This window comes from Passer domesticus, chromosome 20, assembly GCF_036417665.1.
Source record: "Passer domesticus isolate bPasDom1 chromosome 20, bPasDom1.hap1, whole genome shotgun sequence".
Lineage (NCBI taxonomy): Eukaryota > Metazoa > Chordata > Aves > Passeriformes > Passeridae > Passer > Passer domesticus.
The window spans coordinates 10,246,372-10,267,529 of NC_087493.1; positions in this window are offsets into that span (position 1 = coordinate 10,246,372).

The following is a 21,158-nucleotide window of genomic DNA, read 5'->3' on the forward strand; positions in this document are numbered from 1 at the left end:
TTCAACAGATCAGCTGACCTGTGGATGTGCTGGCCTCGTGGTGAATTCCAGTTGGTCCCAGGTGGATACACTCTGGGAAAGCGGTTTTTGAAGGACAGATGCTGTTGAGGGCTGGGGCAGGGAGACTGAGCATGAGGTCAACAATAGGATGTGTGTGAGCCACAGGAAATCTCCATCCATGTGTGATGCTGATGAATTTGGTGACAGAGCCAGCAAACAGCAGTGTAAGGAGTGGGAAGAAGATGTGGGAAAGAGCTGATGGAGGCAAAAGGCATCGGAGAGCTGCAGCATCTTCTGCAACTGCAGTCAGGATAGTGTCTGGAGGTGCCATGTGGGAGATGAGTGATGTCAGACAGACCCAGAGGGGACCCTACTCTGTGCTACATCTAACCCTGGCAGTTACAGCATTAGATCTGGAAAAATTTCTTGCTTTTATGCTGGAAACGGAGACCTCAGAGCAAGGACCCTGCCAGAGAGGCCTGGAGAGAAAAATTCTTTTCTGTGGTTGCATTTTTGAGAAGCCAAGAGTCAGAGGGTGGTTCTTCAAAGGCAGGCCCTGCTCTGCAGATGGGCTGCCTCCCAGTCCTAAGCATCTCCCTCTGCTGAGCACAGACCAGGCTGGAGCTGCTCAGATCTGAGCTGCTTCTGGAGCCATGTGTGAAACAGCTGTAGGAAATCTGTAGGTGAAGGGTTGGAAGTGGAGCTGGGATTTTCGTGAGGGTGTTCATACAGCATTTAGAGCAGGCTGTGGAGGATGAGGCTTTGGTTTGGGGAGCTCCAGGAGAGTTCTGGAGGGTGTTGCTCATCCCCTGTGTCCCTGGTGGGGCTGGCACAGCCCCTGAGCACCAAGGGATCAGTGGTTTATCACCTTTTAATGGGATGGCAGCACCGGAGTCAGTGTTGTGTGAGCCCAGGCTCACAGGGGTGCTCAGACCTGTGTCCTCTGGGCCTGCTTCCAGCTCCTGGCTTGGCCAGTGTGTCACCCTTCCATGTGACCCAGGGGTGACACACAGGCTGTGTCCCTTCCCTGGGCACTGCCCTGCTCCGAGCTGTGTGCAGGAGCTAAAACCCCATGGATGAGCAGAGCCAGGAACCTGCTCAGCTGGAAATGCAGCCTCCTTGTGCCACTGAAATCTGCTCCCCACCTCTTGGCCTGAGGCTAGGGCTGGGCTGGGGGATAAACAGAGGGTAAGTGCTGTCAGTGAGGAAGTCAGGAGGTGAGATGGGAGCAGCCTTGGTGCTCTGGAGGGTGACAAACCTCTCACAGGAGGAGTTTCTGAATGTCTCCCTAACTGCAGCATGGTGCCTGGCATGGAACAGAGGGAAGGATCCTGCATTTGAGCTCCTCCTATCCCTCACCAGAGCCAGGAGCTGGTGGCACTGGGACTGTGCTCTCCATGTGTGTGCCCAAGGACCTGTGCTCTCCTCTCTGCCACGACCCCACCAGCACAGGAGGCCAGCCTGCCACTGGAGACTTTGAGTGTTCCCAGCTATCCGTGTCCTGCGTGGGCTGAGGTGCCATCTCCTGGCTGTAAACCCAGCAGAAGGTTTCCTCTCACACCCTGCAGCCTCTCCCTGGTTTCTTGGGAGATGCTGAAAGGCTCCAATGCCTCGCTGATCTGGCACAGAGAGGAGCAGAGATTTCCCCCTTCGTGCTTCAATTAAACACAGAATTTGCCTCCTGGAGAAGGGCAGAGGGTTGGTGCCCCCAAAACTTCTCTGGCAGGAATTTATGGCACCTGTTGGGAGCTCCCCACTGTGTGTCCTCCCCCGGGGGCCTCCTGGCATCTGCTGAGAGGGACCAAGCAGCACATGGGGCCCTCGGGCCGAGGTGGAGCTGAATGCCTCCTTTGACACCAAGAACCAGACCGAAACTATGTCAACGGAGAGAGCCAGGGAGGATTTTCCTGTTTTTCCTGTTGGAGGCTTTGAACTGTGTCCTGCAGGGTCAGCGCGCGGGGAGACACCTTGGGCTGGGATGGGGAGGGTCTGAAATCCTAGACCCTGGGAAAGGGGAGACCAATTTGCCTGGGAGAGCCCTGAGAGCCCATCCATCTCCAGGGCATTATCCAGGAAGGAGAATTTGGGGGCAAGTAGTGACCCATGATGTATTCCAAAACTTCAATGCCATTTTGGCTGCTGTTGGTAAGAGTAGTTTGGAAGGAAAATTTTGAATGCCCCAAAGCCTTGAGCATCTCCACACACTGGTGCAACTTGAAGGGGACCCCTGGGCTGCAAGCCAGCTCTGGGTTTGGGAATCACACATGGATGTTCTGGGATGTGCTCTAAGATGCTCTCTGCCCAGAACAGGCAGGTGGCCCCAAGTCAAGAGTGCAATGAAGGTACAGCTGAGTCTGTAGGGGTGAAATTTTGGGCTATGTGTGGGGTGGTTCCCAAGGCTCAATGATTCCTTCTCCTGCTCTTGCACAAAGAGGCCAGCACAGGACCTCAAATCTCCCAGCTCTCAGTCCTGTCCAAAAGTGGGTAAAAGCTGCTGGGAGAGGGTGACAGACTGGGTCAGGACAAGCAGGTACAGCCGTGGGGTGGCTTGTTACACTGACTCAGTCCCCTCTGCTGCAAGGGCTGCACTCTGAGTTTATTGCTGCATGAACCATAAAGATACAAAAGCTGATAGCACAGGACTGTTCCTCCTGGTGTAGAAAGGTGTTTTATACTGTGACTTGTTCTGCCAGTGGAGCAAGGGGCAGGTCATACCTGCAGGGCTCCTTCAGAATCCTCAGCTTCAAAGGTGGCTGCAGGAGAAGCTGGGGAGCAGTGCTGGGGGGTTAAATCAGCTCTGCCAGAGATGCTGGGCCCTGGACCAGCAGCAGAACCCCCACCACCGAAAATGTGTGTGCAAAAGAAATGCTCTTTTGGTGTCCCTGAGTGTCTCAGGATTCTGCTGAGGCAGATCAGTCAGTCCAGGGTTGTGGCTTTCTCCATCCAGGATTTACAAACACACCAAGTCTCCCCTGGATGGGTTTTCCCTTTGCCCAGTCTGGTTATTGCTGCAGCAAATGGATTTATTGGTGTCAGGTTGTGAGGTTTAGTGACCCCGTGAAAATCCCTGCCAGGTTTAAGCTGGAGCACCAGAGTGATTTTTATTCTTCTGCTGACATCTAGTGTGGAAAACTTGTAGCACAGTGTACTCAGTGGGTTGGAAAATCTGGATATGGGAAAAAAAGGGCTGTTTTTTGCCATATTCGGATACCAGCATCTTCCTCCAGCTCCTCTGTGGGAGCCTCAGTGACCCAGGTGACCACCAGCAAGGGGGGATCCTGCAGGCTGCTGCTGGCTGGTATTTCCAGGTAGAGCTGCTGAAAATTAATCCTAACCAGAGCAAGAGGATGAATTAGAAGTGGATTTTCATCCAAGCCTCTTGCCTGATGCACTGCCTTTGTTGGGTGTGAATGTGTCAGTGGAAAAAAGGAGCTGCTGTGTTATCACAGAGTGACAACGTGTCCTCTGCTCAGGGCTGGGTGGCGGCTTGTCCAGGAGGCTCAGAGCTCTGCATCCCTGCTGGATGGGGAGAATGGGGAAAAGTGGAGCAGTGACTCCTTGGGTTTGGCTTCTCCTCCTTATTCTGTCTCTGGCCTGGTTTCTAAAAGTTAGGTCAGCGAGTTCTCCTGTTAAAATAAAGACCTTTTAATATCTGGTGGTGAATGAGGTTTTTTAATGTCAGTAAATATCCCAGCTTGGTATTCCTGCCCTCTGTCTCAATACACAGAATTTTGAGATCTGCAGGTTGCTGGTGGTGCCCTGGAGATGGGGTTGGGATCTGTGGCTGCATCTCCTGATGCTGCACACGAGGGGCACAGTGCAGCCTGTGGAGGTGACAGCACACTGCCTGTGGCTCCATCTCCTGATGCTGCACACAAGGGGCACAGTGCAGCCTGTGGAGGTGACAGGACACTGCCTGTGGCTCCATCTCCTGATGCTGCACACGAGGGGCACAGTGCAGTCTGTGGAGGTGACAGGACACTGCCTGTGGCTCCATCTCCTGATGCTGCACACGAGGGGCACAGTGCAGCCTGTGGAGGTGACAGGACACTGCCTGTGGCTCCATCTCCTGATGCTGCACACGAGGGGCACAGTGCAGCCTGTGGAGGTGACAGCACCCTGCCTGCCCTTGGCACTGCCCCAGCACATTTCCCTCCCTGGTGCTTTAATTTTCTTCATTTCCTTGTGTTTCTCCTCTGTTGTGACAGGAGCCCAGCTTTCAGCCTGCAGGGCTGTTACCACTTTATCACCCCTCCAGCATTCCCCTTGCTGCTCTGGAGCATCAGGAGGGACCCAAACTCAGGCTTGAGGTGGGAAGCTTTGCCGATCCCAAAAAATCATCAGGGATGGAGTGGACCTGCCCTGGGTCCTGACTGGTCTTGTCCCTACGGCAGTGGTCACCCAGTGGGGGTCCTGCCCCATAATAGACTGTTGTTCCAGCCTGGTAAATGCTCCTGACACTGTTATGGGACACCTGGTGGCTTCAGGGCTCTGTCATGTCACATCCCAGGATGGAGCCAAGCAAATGCTCCCCTGTCCTCCCATGTAAAATGTGCTTTAAGGTACAAAGTGCTGTGGGAAATCTCATGCTGAAGCGTTTACACTGCGGTTCACATGACTTTATTTTGTACAAAACCTCTCAAATCTTGCCAGAAGTCAAGGTTTATTTCCCCATCCTGAGGGTATTTAATCCTCATCTCATTAACTTTGATTTTCATGTACAATTGCTGAGGAGAGAAAACAACCAAAACATTTTGTATTAGGGAACAGATCAGACATAAATTTATCCTGCAGCCATCCAAGATGCTTATCAGCATGTTCTTCTCCCTTCCCTAGCTGCATGAGCTTGCAGAAAAACTGGTTTTGCTTGGTTTTGGCTTTCTGAAAGAAGAAATGATTGCTGGAGAAATTCCTTGGGTAGCACACCCCTGCTTAGGATGGGTTGGTGGTTTGAGATGGGATCAAATTGAGGTACCCTGGGCAATGGAAGGATTTGGATCTTGAAAAGAAGGGAGATTTTTTCCCCAACCCAGTTTATTCAGAAAAGTGACCTCTGAATGGGGTGTAACTCACTTCTGCAGTTAAAACCATCTGCTCCTTGCTTTCAGCCACAACCAGCCCAGTTTATAGAATCAAAAAGAGGTGTTAAGTGTGATTGTGAAGCCAAACCTCACACTCTCCCTCAGACTGTGCTGAGGCTGTAGCCAGGCACAGGAGGCAGAGCACATCAGGGCATTCCACCAGCCCAGTACTCAACTTTGCTCTGAGCAATGGGTAAAACCAGCTCTGGGAAAATCACTCTTCTGCAAATTTGGAGCGAACTCTGCTTTAAAACTGCTTGAAAAACAAACTTCTGCCAAAAGGAACTTTTGCTAAACATCATGCCAGCAAAAAATAACAGGAAAGGGCAGTTATTTCTTCCCATTTTGGTACTTTCCATCCACCATTCCCGGGTGATTCCTACCACATGTATGAGGTTAGAAAGGAGAAAAATGCCCCCACTGTACACACTCCTCTTCCAGCAGTTTTTAAAGTCATGGATGGCAGGATCTGTGTTCATAAAAGGTGCATTGCCTCAGTTTACTTAACAAAAGTTTTTTCCCTGCTGCTGCAGCTGCAGTGTGCCGTACCCACCTGAAGATGCCTCTGACACAAGCATCATAGCCAAAACCAGGGGGATCTTTCTGTTTATTTTGTGGCCAGGAGTGCTGTGAACTCAGGAATTCCTCCAGGTGGATGTTGTTCCCAGAGTTTACATTGGGCTGAAGGACAAACTGTCTCTAACCAGCTGAGCTGTGGAGTCTGATATCTGTTTTTACTTAATTTTTGCAAAGTTGCATCTGAGGGCTTATCTTGCTTATAAACAGCTCAGTGCTGTCACCAAGTGGAAAAAGCAAATCCCAGAAAATTGCACTTGAGCCAGGCTGGATCCTAGCACAGCCCACCAGTACAGCATTGCCTTTTGCATGGTAAGGTCATCACTTTGGATTTGCAGCATCACACTGGCTGCTGGGACAGCAAGCACAACAGGCCAGCAAATTCATGGATATTTTTTTTCCTTTAATTTGCTAAAAGTGGAACTTTCCAGAAGTCCTGATAAAACCTCCCTGGAGAACATGTTTCAGATCCAGGAGGGGCTTTCTTGTCAGGCCCAGAGAGAATGAGAAACAACCAGATAAAAAGGGCATGAACCCACAGTGTGAGCAACAAAGACCAAACTCCCTGCCCATCTCACTCCAGACAAGATGCATGAACTCAGCATCCTGGTGAGTCCCCCAAGACCAGGGTCAGGCTGGGAGCTAACTGTGTTTTATCTCCTGCTGAATAATTCCAGGTCTCATCTTGACAGGGAATGGGAAAGCCGTGGTGATTACAAGAGGTTTTCAGGGCTGACAGCGCTGTTCTTGCCCCGCTTTAGTGACAGGTTGTGATGAGGCGTTAGCAGGTTGTGGGGTGATCAAAGGCAGAGGGGAGGAATTCCCTGCACCAAGAGGGATGCTGGGTCTCTCTCCAATGCCACCTTAGAGCAGAGGGCAAGAAACACCGAGGTTTTATGCTTCCCTGCTTTGACTTTGTCCTGGTCTTTCTTCACAGTGATAAACGGCAGCAGTCAGCCAGTAGTGATTTAGTATGTGGAAAGCCTGAGCTTTATCGGTGTCCCTATCCCGGCTCCTTTTAAGTCTCCAGTAGAAATCTCAGCAAGATAAAAACTGTCTGAGTTTGTATCCACACAGGGTAATGTGGTTGAGCCTCATAAATCCCAGCAGGGTATAAATATCACCCCATTTTCCCCTGCAAAAGCAAAACTACTGGGCACCAGTAATGAAGAGAAGGGCTTGTGCTGCCTGGGTCAGTGTTGGAAAGTGCTTTGCACTTTCAGCAAATTAAAATTTCAGCAGAGATGGGACTCCAGCACTAATCTTGTGGTGTGTTTAGGATGCTGAAGCAGCCTCTCCCAGTTTCAGGCAGGAATAATTTCTCATTTAAATGAGAGTTGAGGCAGCCATGCAGAGCAGCCCTAATGCCTGTAGGCGGCACGAGAGCGTGTCTGATCCGAGCTGGACACAGCCCTGTGCTGTGAGCAGCTCTGCAGGAGAAAACAGATGCCACCTGCACATCCTGGCATCAGGAACACCCTTCTGCTCTCAGACCCCCATCCCTGTGTGTGGTTGTGGGTTGGAGTGATGCCTTGTGAAGGCTGAGCTAGAGCAGAGGCTGGACAGAGTTAAAGAATAAAATAGGGATTTATGGAAAGGCCTTAATGGATCCCCCTTGGGCAGAACAAGAGCCCAGCCAGGGCTGCACCCAAGATGAACCAAAATGGTCACAAAATGTACAACCAGTCACAGGGACTCACACTTTTATAAGTTCTGATCCATTTGCATATTGGAGTTCATTGTCCAGTTACAGCTTTAGGTTATGAAGTCCCATCCTGCTTGTTTTTCTCTCTTCAGCCCACGTTGTTTGTGCTCTTGGGCTGAGATTTGGATCACTTGTCCTTGGTCCCCAGCTAGAGCAGGAATTGTTTTGTCTCCCTGCTCTGTGCAGAGAGCTCACCATCACCTAAGGTGAAGCTCAGACCCACACACTAAAGCAGCACAGAATCTGAAAAATAGAAAATCTGAAAGCTGAGGCATCAGGAGGATGCAGGGTACAGAGCAGAGCACCCCGAGCCCCAGGCTGTTCCCCAAAGTGCTGTGAGGCTGATGTGGGGTTGCCCAGAGCACAGCTGGAATCAGACCCCACATCTCACCAAACCCTCCCTTGGGATGGAACCTCTGCAGTGCTGGCCAGCAGTTTCTCACCCTCTGCACAACACAAGGAGCTGCTCCTGCCCAGCCAGGGACCTTGTCCCAGTCCCCACGCTGAGACAGTGCCAGCTGCCACAGCCCTGCTGCTGGGCCAGCAACCATTGCTCCCTTTCCTTTTATTCCTGAAGACACCCGTGGGATCAAAATGATGGTGTTTGCAACTGGACCCCCCACCCATCACACCTGTGCCCCCCAGGCACAGACAGGCAGTGATTTCCTCAGGTGTAGGTCCTGGATTGGGTGGGTTTTTACTGCCCTGCATTTTAGGGGGAGGTTGGTGAGAGATTGAGTGAAATGCCTCTCACCTCTCTTGGGCACACACCTCTGTCAGCAGCACGTTCCAGAGGTATCTGTCTCCTGCCACTGACTGCAGAGAGAGCCTCAGGTATTGCCTCAGGCTCATCAGGACACTTAGGAAAGAAAATCAAAATTAAATAAATGTTTATGGATTAAACTCCTTGGTAGGAGGCTCTTACAAGGGATTCAGTTTACTTTCATTCATTTAAGGAGAGCTAAACTGAGCCGTGGTCATTTTAATTCTGCTAAAAACAGTACAAAGGATAATGTGACTTATCTTAATCCACTTGAAAAATCAATCCAGTTTAATTTTCTTGAGTGTCTTGCATAGTTTGCCTTTGATTTTTCACGTTAATTAGTTTTATTGTGGCTGATTGAAACCTAGCATGACCACAGCTCCCCTCAGTCACAGAAAATGCTCCTGTGGCTGTGTGCAGAGTGGAAATGCAAAGCTCCTGTGTTGGGTGCCCAGGGTGGAGGATGATCCTGTGCAGACCCCAGACTCACAGACTGCTGAGAAACTCCGAATTTCCATCTCCCAGAAGTCAGCAGAGCCATAGGGAAAAAAAGAGGCTTTTACAAAGCACTTTGCAGAGGAGGTGAGTTCATCATCTCTTCATCCTGCAGGTGGGGAAGATGAGGCAGGAGTAAAAGAACCCATTTGCCAGTGGTTACCTGGCAGAGAAATGCATCCAGGTGCCAGCTCAGCCCTGGGCCAAGTGCAGCGTGAGTGCCAAGCCCCTGCCTCTACCCCAGGTATGATCCCACAGCCCTGGGTGGGTAAATGGTTATGTACAAAACAAAACCAGAACTGCCAAGGTGGGGTAGAGGGAACAAAAAAAGCACCAAGGCATGGGAATCTGCCCATGGTTTTAAAATACTTGGACAAAAGCCAGATTTTAATTTTTGATGGTTTTCCTGGAGAGAAAAATGCCAATAAAATGCTAAAAAAAGGCCAAACAAAGCCATTGGCTGTTGAAATCCAAATGTTTTAAGTTTATTCTCATTAAACCCCTATAGGAGCATGTGAAATGGAAAAAGAAATCTGTTTTTTTATGATCCAATAAGTCATGAATCATTAAGGCTGGAAAAGACCTCCAAATTCATCAAGTCATGAAATGGTCCATCAGAATCCAGTGTCTTGGAGATGAAACTGGACAGTGGCACCTGGAAAGGAGATGCCATTTCCAAAGGAATGGCAGCAACAACCAGATCCCCTTGGCAGCTCTGGGGTGGCTTCTCCACTGCCAAAGGGCAGGAATGAGGGGAGCAGCCAGAGGAGAAGCTGCAGTGGAGCTGGTGTGTAACAGCTGCTGCTTAGAGAGCCTGGTTGCTCTGCTCTCTGAGAAATGCCAAATTACACAATTAAATCAGTCCCTGTTGGATTTAAGCCTTATGGATCTGCATTCCCGAGGGTGGACTGATGGATTTACTGCTATTTCACCAGTGCTCATTACAAGAGTGTTTTGTTCCAAGATGAGAGGAGGGGATGAAAACTGCAGCCCCATCAGCCCCAGCTGAAGAGGATCTAAAGGGAACAGCATGGAGAAAGCAGAGGTTTCCCACTGGCTCTGCAGCCTCAGGGGGCTTTGAAAGGAGGATTTCGGAAGCCTCCAGCAAGCCCAGGCACAGGGCAGAGCATCTCTCCTCTCCTCTCCTCTCCTCTCCTCTCCTCTCCTCTCCTCTCCTCTCCTCTCCTCTCCTCTCCTCTCCTCTCCTCTCCTCTCCTCTCCTCTCCTCTCCTCTCCTCTCCTCTCCTCTCCTCTCCTCTCCTCTCCTCTCCTCTCCTCTCCTCTCCTCTCCTCTCCTCTCCTCTCCTCTCCTCTCCTCTCCTCTCCTCTCCTCTCCTCTCCTCTCCTCTCCTCTCCTCTCCTCTCCTCTCCTCTCCTCTCCTCTCCTCTCCTCTCCTCTCCTCTCCTCTCCTCTCCTCTCCTCTCCTCTCCTCTCCCCCAGTGTTCCTCACACCTGGAACATCCCCAGCTGTGTCCAGGTTTGTGCTTGTCCTGCAGGAAATAAGATTTAATCTAAGTGAGAAATGCTCCAGTTCCCCCTGACGTGGACAAAAGGAGAAACACAAAACTCGTGCCTTTGAGCTGCTGCAGACACGGGACCATCCACGGACTCAAATCCCACATTCAAAACCAGCTCCTGTATCCAGGCTCAGCCTCTTCACCCCAGCCAGGCCACACCAAATCCCATTTCCCAGCCCCTGTGTAGGGATCATGGTGGTGACACTGAGTGTGGCTGAAAGCTCCACCCAAGGCTGGCCCTGCTGCTCTGCTCAGCTCTCCCTTGAGCTCGGCAGCCCGTGCCTGCAAGTTACATATTTTATCCCCTGCATCCCCAGGCTTTGTTCAGGGATTGCCATGCAAATAAACCCACTGCTGCCTCAGCCTGTGATAATTAAAAGTGAAGTTGTAAAACAAGCAGCATCAATTTTTGGTGCACGTCCCCAGCAACACATGGTGATTGCTCTGAGTGAGGAGACATTTCCAGCTACGCAGCAAACTCAAATAGCCTGGAGAGAATACATGGGAATTCAGCTTGTGCAGCGATTTCAGATGTCAAAACAAGTTTCCTTGTTAATATGAAACTATTTGGACTTTGCATTTTTAATTAAAGCTTTTAATTATCCAACAGTATTTTATTAGCTTTTATGAAGACAGCTGCTTTAAACGCTACAAGCCAAACCCGTGCTATTGGTCCGAGGCAGGGTTTCAGATGCAAACAGCCTTCATTGTGACTAAATGGGGCAGTTTAATTTAAACTCGACTTTACTGTCCCAGCTTGATTGAAGCCCTTTTATGGCAGAGACAATAAACAGCCTCGAAGGGAGAGTCTGTGCAGCCGCAGCTGGGAGGGGATGCTGTGCCTCTCAGCCTTCCCAGGTGAGCATCAGCTGCCCCTGCAAGGGATTTCTCTGCCCACCCCACCTCCCTTCTCATGCTGCTTTGTCTTTGAGACTGGCAGGTGCTGGCTGGAAGCCTTTTGCACCCCTCTGGTGGGTTTTGAGGTGCTGAGGCCCTGGAGCTGGTGCTGCTGGTGGCTCCAGCAGGGAGCTCAGGGGCTCTGGTCTGCAGCAGGTCAGGCTCCAGAGATGTTCTGTGCTGGCTCTGCTGCACTGTGAGCACAGTCCTCACCAAGGAATAGGTGGCACTTGTGGCCCTGAGTTATTTATTCATTGGGCTCATGTTGTTTACAGCTGCAGTGTGGCCTCCCTTGGTTTGCATCATGACTACAGATGAACAAGTTGTGTTGTTTATCCTGCCTGTGAGGAGATCAGGCAAAGAACAGAATTCCTGAATCCATTGCAAGGGAAGAGGCGACAATCAGAGCAGGTTTCTGGCTGGAGCACAGCCCTGTGCTGGGTCCAGTGCTCCAGTTTGAGACCTTACTCTTCATCATTGTCAAAAATCATCAAAGTGTTCTGAATAATCTGTGTTTTGCCAAGAAGAAAGGCAAAGCAGGCAGCTTTTGAGCAGTGAGCTGGCAGAATCAGGGGCTGAAGAGATGATGGCTGTGCCTGAAGCTGAAATGGCAGCTCAAGACCCTCTACCTTTTGAAAAAACCCTAATCTTGCATGAAAAAGTGTATTGTAATGGCTCAGAAGAGTTGGAAGTGATGAACAAATGTGTCCAGTTTCACTTGAGGTGTTACAGCTGAGTCAGAAAAAGCCTGAATTCAGGAAAGCCTGAATTCTGAGCACTCAGCAATGAGCCTGTTTCTCTGCAGAAGTCTCAGTCAGAGGGAAGAAATGAGGACTAAGAAATGGTGTGTTGGGTGTTTGGTACAAAGCAGAGCATGTTGGGTTGAGGAGCACAGCTGTGGTCACCCCCTGGATGTCCCTGTGGGATATCTTGGGGGGTAGAGCCTTTTCCCTTGGCTCTCTCTGCTCCCAAGGATTAAAACCTTGCACATGGCCAGGCTGTCCTGCAGCACCAGCCATCCTCCTGCTTCCCAGGGCTGTTGGCAGGGAAATTCCTACATCAGAGATGCTCTGAGGCAGGGCAGATTTTGCTCTAACAGCACCAAGGCTGGGAAGGAGACCCCAGGACTTTTAATTCCAGCAAGCAGATGTGTCCCACTATCAAACCACATTTATTTTATTTTATTTTATTTTATTTTATTTTATTTTATTTTATTTTATTTTATTTTATTTTATTTTATTTTATTTTATTTTATTTTATTTTATTCACCCCTTTTTTGTTTCTTCTCCCATTGGATCTCTAAGGGAAGGTTTCCAGAAAAAGATGCAGTATTCTGTGTCAGTACCCAGCCTTGCTGCAGTCTCTCAAGAGCTGGTAATGATGAAGATTTAATGCAAATCGAATGGACTTTTCATCTTAGCAGAAAAGTATTTACAGTCCATTAAGTAGATGGGAAAACTGGTCTTTTTTTTTTTTTTTTGGAGGGGAGCAGAGGAAAAAAAAAGTGTTGTGTAAAAATGTGGCCACAAAAGGCTCTTAGCTCAAGAAATTTATCCTGAGAAATTTATCAGCTTTGAGGATGGAAAACTCATCATTTATATATAAAAATATATCACTTTTAATTGCACAGCCAACTTCAGCTTTACTCATTAGCTACTCACACTACTCTGCCAAGTTACACAGTGGCACGCTGGCTGGAATATTTTATTTCATATTTCATCCTAGACCAGAAAAGTCAGCATGTGGCTCCAACAGCCTTTGTTTTCTTCGGGCACAGGACAGGGAAATGAAAGCAGAAAAATGCAGAAAGGCTGAGAAATGGGAGAGGAAGAGGAAGGTGAGTGCCTGGGAATGCTCTAATGCCTCAGGCAGGGATGAGCAGCTCTGGCACCCTCAGGTGTCTTTGGGGCTGCAGGGCTCTGTGGCTGCTCCAAGGCTGAGTACCAGGGCTCGTGGTGAGGTATCAGACACAGGAGCATCTTGGTGATGGGGTTTTAAACTACATTTAGGATGTCTGACCCCTCTCCCTCCCCAGGGCACACCTGCGTGCCCTCCCAGTGTGTGTTTACACCACCTTCAATAGCTCTGATAAGGGCCTGCCTCTGCTGGGATGGCCAATTTCTGCACCTAATCACTCTCACTTCTCTGACAGTTTTTCTTAATGCTTTGTCTGAAATATTTCCATTTGTAGCTCCTGGCCCCAGCTCTCCTTGTTTTACTGTTTCCAGATCATTTGAATGATCCCCCTTTCTCCTTTGATGGTATTTCCCTGGAGGTATTTATAGCATCATCACCCTCCCCACTAATCTCCTTTCTTATAAACCTTATAAAATTAAATTTCCCATCTTCTCTCCTTCGCCTGCTGTGCTCTTTCAGCTTCGTGTGTTTGTGGCACCTTGGTTTGAGCTGTGTCCAGTTTGGGGTTATCCTCTGGTACCCCCTCAGCCCACCCTGGTGAAGCAGAGCCTTGGGGTTGCTCAGTCCCTTGGAGGGTTTGCAAAAGACCCCACAGAGTTCAGGGCATGTTCCAGCATTTCCCCAGGTCGGGAAATCTTTGCTGGGAAGCCCAGGGTGGTGTCAGCAGTGTCTGTGATCTTTGGAGTGTGTTTAGGTGACCCTAAAATGTGCCCAGTGTGCCAAGGGCAGCAGCAGGTGGCAGGAGATTGAGAATGTGAGGGTCCTGCAGAGACTTTGGGGTGTTGGGGACCTGCAGAGACTTTGGGGGAAATTTCCACTGAGAAATTTTAAATTGAAGTGCTTTTTTTTAGGGGCAAACCACATCTCTGGAAACAAATGTCCCATAGGAAATGTCCGCTCTGAATTTTGCATTCTGGAAGAAAAGAAGTAAAAAAAAATAAAAATACAGTGAAAATGGGAAATAGTTGGGAATTTCAGAGCTTGTCCCAAAGAAGGGAGATCTGTTCTGCTTTTCTTTACCTTGTCTCCCAGGCCAAGCTGCACAAAGCTCCTGGAAGTCTGCAGAACCTGGTTTAGAGGGATGTGGCTTTACACCTGCAATATCCCAGCTCCAGAGGTCTTGTCTCTTCCAGGCCCTGCCGTGATTGACATCATATTACTTATTTCTTAGTAACAGTACTAATCATAGTTCCTTTGCAGCCTGGGGAAGTTTGAAGCTGTGGGCAGCAGTGGGGAATAACGGGGTTGATCAGGGAAAAATGCCTGCATCGAGGTGGATGTGATCCCCCTGAATGGGCAAAACCAACTTAGCGGGGAGAGGAAAAACAAACCTTTGAAATCCTTTTATCTAATCAATAACTTCGGAAAGATGAGAGAGCAGCAGCCTGATGCTGACAGACAGGAGGTTTTGGGTAATATGGGTAGATTAATACAGATTTTGCATTGAATGTGAAATATTGCCTTCGAATTAAAAAAAAAAAAAAAATCATTTTCCTTCCACACTTTCTGGCAAAGAAATTGGAGCCTGTGGACCAGGTCCAGTGTCAATGTGCAAACTGAAGGTTCTTGCTGAAACAAAGACAGAGTTTGTGGCTCCCGTGGCCGAGCCCTGGGTGGGAGCTGCCTGGTTTTGTGGCTCACACCCCTCTTGCTGTGGCTGTTTTTCCCCACTGGCAGCAGAGGTGTCTGTCTGCAGGACAGGAGGCTGAGAGCTCTGCCCCACGTTCCTTTCTGGCTCATAGCACCCAACACCTTGTGCCACCCAGCAGACTGGGATTAATGGGGAAAGTTCACAGTAGCATCATTGTTTGGGATGCTGAAGGCAGCCCTCCCTTCCACAGTTCAATTACTGGCAAGAAATCAAGGGACGCTCAGAGCAAAAAGAAAAAAAAAAGAATCAAAACACAACAAACCTCTAAAAACCTCACGTCTCATGTCAAACCTTAAGTCATAGGACAGAACAGTAAATAATGGACCTGGTGACCTAGACTTGCAAATATTTACATTCCCTCGGCTTGGCTGATAGCAGGGGTTCCTCTTACCATGTCTCACCTAATTAGCAGCGGGCTGCAAGAATCCAGGGGTGGGTTCTGGTTTCTTTTTCACCTCCTCTGTGCCTCTCTCTGCCGGGCCATGTAGTTTGCATGTCAGGAATAACATGAGAAAAGTGTGTGGTTACACCAGAGAGTGGCAGGACTCGGGAGCCAAGGACAAGTTTTCACAGCCACTCAAGGAGTGCAGGCCTTGATCCCCTTCTGTCCTGATGGTAAAACCTGTCTGAGGGCTGCCACAGATACAAAGCTCACAAAGGGCTGGGAGCTCCTTGATTTTAGGGCTCTCTCACCCAGGGGCTCAGCTGGTTGTGTCTGTTCTCCCATAAAAATCTTGGCTGTGCCACTGCTTCAAAGCAGGCGTGGTTTGGGAGGGTACTGTTTGGCACGTGCCAAAATTTGTGGTCAAGAATGTCACAAACAATCAAACTCTGCAGACTGCAAGTTCACATTCAGGCAAAGATGAAAAAATCCCGAAGTTAGTAAAATATTTTTAAAATGATATAATTTCCAACAGTGTGGGCTGGGGAGCTAAACCCCAAAATGTGAGTCTGCACAATTGCTAAGCAGCACTAGTCACTCTCTAAATGGGCCCTAAAGAAGACAGCACTGTGTGAACTGCTGTTGGTCTTTTTATTTGACAAAAGGGCTACATCCAAAATACATCCTGAAATGCTACAGAAGAGAGGGAAAAGATGCTTCTCTTTACTCTTTACAGTGTACAAACAACTGGCTCTTGGACAAAAGCTGGAATAAACCCATCCTGCCACCTACCTTCAGTGACCTTTTCTCATGGGGTGCTTTGTGCCAAGGCCAGAGCTCATTGGGAGTGACCTGAGGACATGGAGATCCAACCAGAAGGCTGAGATGGACCCAGATGGACCCAGAGCCCAGGCTCTGAGCGGGGCTGTGGAGGTGCACAGTGAGGAGGTGGACATGAGGGGACATGGCAAGGACATCAAAGCACAGGATGTGTTGGTGGCTAGCTGGGATTTCCCACAACGTTCACCATTTTTCCCTGAGTATCCCTGTTTTCCATGTGGATCACATAACTTCCTTTTGGTTTCTTCTCCTTAAGTCACACATTGTCTCTCCAGGGCTGATGGGGTTGGTCTTCCTTTGGCTTTCAAAGGTGAGTTTGATAATGACATTTTGTGCAGTCAGAAGAAAGATGATGCCTCAGGTTTTAACTTTTATATTTTCTATATTCTGTGCTGCTTTGGTGTGTGGGTCTGAGCTTCACATCAGGGGATGGTGAGCTCTGTGCACAGAGCAGGGAGACAAAACAATTCCTCCTCTAGCTGGGGACCAAGGACAAGTGATCCAAATTTTAGATCCAAGAGCATAAACAACATGGACTAAAGAGAGAAAAACAAGAAGGATGGGACTGCATGGACTGCAACTGGAATTGGACAATGAACTGCAATCTGCACATGGAGCAGAACTTACACAAGTGTGAGACTCTGTAACTGGTCGTGCATTTTGGGACCATTTTGGTTCATCTTGGGTGCAGCCCTGGCTGGGCTCTTGTGCTGCCCCAGGTGGATCCATGGAGGAGATCCTTTTAATAAATCCCTACTTTATTCTGTAACTCTGTCCAGTCTCTGTTCTAGGTCAGCCTTCCCAAGGCATCAGAGCCACATTTCCCCAGGGGTAGCCCAAGGACATGCATTGAAATTGTGACCTATTGGGCCTTCAGCTACTGTGTGTAGGACCCCACACAGGCCTGTGAATGCCTCTTTATCTTCCTTTGCTCCATGCTCTCAAGGCTGGGGGCCTTGCATCATTCTTACAGCACTCCTCAGCCTGACCTGCAGTGCCCCGAGCTGTACAAACAGTCACATGAGGGAATGTTATTCATGTCTCACACAGAGCTTGCACTATGTCCTGGGCAGTGTATTACCAACTTCTTAAAAGAAAAAAACACTGAACAAAATCCAGTCAGCTTTACCCAAGGGCCAGCCAGCATCCCTTCTTCTTGTGCTGCAGCCAAGGAGGCTCGGCTGGGGCTGTGGTTTGTTGCTCACAAGAGCTCTCTGTGTCAGCCAGGGGATGGAGAGAGCTGCCCTTCAGCAGGGTACAGCCACAGTGAGCCTGAGCCTGGGCAGGAGCATCCTGGGGGCTGCAGCAGGGGGGCTGCCCAGGGTGTTGGGTGCAGAGCAGTCTGATCACTCCATCCCAGCTCCCAGCTGGGACAGGCTCAGTCTGCACAGCTCCTCACCTTTTGCAACCAGATGTTTAGTGCCAGGGAGCTGAGATCCTGGAGGGACCCATCCCAACTGGCCCAACCAAAGGGTCCCTGCACACCCCCAAAACAGAGAGCTCCAAGCACAGGCATCAGCCACGTTAAAATCTGAATTGTTGTTGCAACTCCTTTTCCTAAATTTGCAAGGCCAGGTTTATATCTTTCAGTATTGAGTAAATGATGTTGAGACATGCTGGCCTGGTGATAAATGGTGTGTTGAGAGATGGTTTATGGGGCCACCATGGGCCACTTTATCTGCTGCCTCTTGGAAGTTACTGATTTGTTCCATTTTTATTTCCAGAGTTAATTTTTATCGATTTCTTCCCTGTGCTTTCCCCAGCCACAGAAAACGAGGGAAGAACAAACAAAAGTGGGTGCAGGAGGATGGGACCCAGTCAGAACCCCCTTGCCATCCTGGGTCACTGGGTGAGCTGGGCTGGAGGGGTGCTGGGCATTGGTACCTGGCTCCCTGTGACCTGGGTGACATCAGCTGCTGGCCCTGGCTGTGGCTCCAAGTGCAGCTTCTGCTGTAGAGCCCATTCCCCAGGCTGGGATGGCCATCAGGGAGGATGAGGGTTGGATAAATAAGGGAGAGGGATAGGATAAATAGGAAGGAGTTTGGCTGTGGGTGATCCTGCAGCCCCACAGCTGCCAGCCAGCCCAGCCCTTATTTTAACCCAGACTTCAGAGTGGGGTGTGAAATGCCAGATTAGAGGGAAAACATGGTTTTTAAAGAAGGAAAAAAAAAAAGGCCTGGCTGGAGCAGGCATGGGGGCAGTGCTGGTGAGCAGCTTTTCCATGCTGACACCCCCAGCCCTGTGTGGGTGCAGGAACCCTGAGCATGGTATGGGCTGGGGGACCAGGAGGGCAGGGCCCCACCCAGGGGTGACCCCCTGAAGGGGTCAGTGCTGTGGGGTTTGGTGCTGTGCAGGGGGAAAAGATGAGTTAGCCTTGGTTCCCCTATGGGAAACACATGGGAACCCCACCCTGGGGACCCCAGTGGCACAGCGGGGTGGAGGGCAGGAGCTGTGGGTTCCTCCATGGTGGGACCTGAGCAGCCAGGCTGGGCAGTGACCATGCCTGGCACTGGCTGTGGTGCCTCACACTTGCCCAGAAGCCCCACACTTGGCCATGTGGCAGCTGCTGCCGTGTCTGAGGACGATCCCCATTCCTCTGGACTGTGTGGCTGGGTGCTCCTGAGCACGCTGCCACCTCCTCCCTGTGCAGCACCACCTGCTCTGCAGAACTGATGGGAGGGCATGGCAGGAACCACTGCCATTAACCTCTGCTGCTCTGCCTAATCCACTGGCACAGCATCCAAACGCAGCTCCAAGGAGCCTGGGGAAGCAAAAGTGGGGGGAGAGCACTGAGTGGCCTCTTCTGTCCCCTCCCCATGGACACACACTTGCATTAGAGGGCTGAGTGCTTTTATTTTTCTAAACCACTTTGAAGTGGAAACCAAATTGCACCGTCTCCCTCCCGGCTCCCCTGAGCCCTCCTGGTTTTAATTAGTTCCATCTGATGTTCATAGGCTTCCAAGAAATAAATGTGCTTTCAAACTACTTAAGGACCTCGCTGGTGGCAGAGCACAGGGAGCTGTGTCAGCGACACACAGGCTGACAGGGGACACGTGGGCAGCACAGCAATGCCTGCAGCCAGCCCTCAGCTCCCCTCTGGCCACTGAGGTGGCTCTGCTGTGCATCTTTGCCACGTCCATGGAGTGAAGGTTTTGTGCTGAGGATGGATGGTGTCAAGGATGGTGGAGAAATATCAGAATAAAACACACAGGACTCCGTTTTCTTCATGGTGGAAAAATCCCATTCTTTATTCACACAACTCCATTTTATTCAGCTTTACAGATCTTGTGTGCGACTCCAATTGGTCAGGAGCTTTCTTGACAATTACTTTATTGGTTAATAACAAGTTGTTATCCTGTATGGATTGGTCACTCAAACCCCGGTGTTTTTTTTTTTTTTTTCCTTCTGCAGAAAAAGTTGTTTGTGAGAGATAGTTTTCATTTTTCTATCTAATGGTGTAAAAACAGTTTATACAGGTGCAGGTTGTTTTTTACCCAGGAATAGATTATGTTAATGAACTGCTTACACTAGGATTGCTTTCACATGGAATGTGCAAAGTGCCAGCCTGACTTAGAAATGACAGCCCAGCCACAGCCAGCCTCTGCTTTGGGGAGGATGCAGCTCAGCCCCCTCTGTCCCCTTCTCCCTTCCTCCTCCACTGCCCCTTGCAGATTTAACACCCCAGAATTTGGGTTATTCCAGCCAGAATTATACCTCAAAGAGTGCAGACAAACAGCAAAATTTTTTTTTTTCTGGACTTGTTGTTTGCCTTTCAGGTTTATATCTGTATGTATCATGTATTTATGTATTTTTTTTAAAATTTTTTGTCAGTTCAGTGTATTTGTCAGGGTGTAATATCTTCTATTTTGTTAACAAAAGCTCAACAAGCACAGAAATTTTGCAGTCCTGCTCAATTACAGCCCATCTCCTGAGTGATTTCCTCCTCCAGAGAACTCTTCTGCTATCAAGTGTGATTGTGTGGTGTCACATTAGGGAGAGCTTTGCAGCTGTGATTCCAGCTGCTCTTTCCTGGACAGTATCCTGTTTATGATTAAAAAAAATATATGAAGCAACAAGCAGATTTAATCATTTGGTGTCCATGTCATATCTACAGACAACAGACTGGGAGGAGGAGAGGAGGCTTTAAGGGAAGTGTTTTAGAGCATGGTTCAGTGCTCTAAAATATTTTCTATCAGTTAATTATGCAAAACCCCCCCTCCCCCCTAAAAAAACCCCAAAAAACCACCAAAAACACCCCAAAACCCTCGGAAACATTCAGTTTTTACAACCAGACATTTTTCATTTTGTTTCAGATCTGGTTCAAGACCTGGAATCTGCTCTCTGAAGCCCTGGATGATCTGGGAATCAATGCAAGCTTGGGAAAGAATGGAGGGGACAGTGTTGGTTTTCTCTGAATTTATGTTGGACCTGACAAATTGTAAATTATGGCTCAGCACAATCAGAGTTAATTAGAGGCAGCCTGAGCTGTTGTTGGAAATGCAGGCACCTAAAAAGGAAATAAGAAACACCATCCTCCCCCAGCCTGTTGATTGCTGGGCTTGTTTCTGGTTTACACTTCATTAGCTCTTCCTCCACACAGCTCCAAGTTTTTGATTTGAAGAAGGAGCAGTATTTCTTGTTTGGTCTTGGAATTTTTTCTGGACTTGGAAGTCAGCATCCACAGTCTGCATGATAGCTGGTTAATGGATTCTTCGCTTCTTTTCAGCCAGGGCTGGGATTAAATGCACAAGATGGTATTTCTTGTTGGGACTCAGATATTTATTAGTTTTATCTATGTTACAGTCTCACAAACCATGAATTTACAGCACTTCACTCTAACGAACTGAAAATGGAGCCCCAACTCTCTCTCTACAGGGCCTTTGAAGGATAAACTGTCCAATTAAGAAATGACACCTCAATTATTTTTACTTTTAACCCAATAACCAACCATCCATGCCTGCAATAGGGACTTTTTTATCCAACTACACAAAACCACTCAAACCCATGGAGAAGGAGGTGAAGAAGAAGGACCAACCTCCACCCTAAAACCTCCATCTTGCTTCATATATATTACTGTATTCTAAACCCTTAAACTCTGAGTTTTCCACCCTGTGATATCCCACACTTCTATTCAAACTCCACACCCACAATCCCAGTTCTATCATTCAATTTTGGAAGCTTCTCCACAGCCTCAGGTCAATGCAGTGTTCTCTTGGGGGTCAGTGCCTGGCAGCACAGAAAGTCTGAAATTCTCAGTATCCAGGGTTCCAGTATCTGGTCATGTTTGTTTGCTTGTCTTTGGGCTGTCTCAGGGGCAGGCTCTCAGCCCCAGC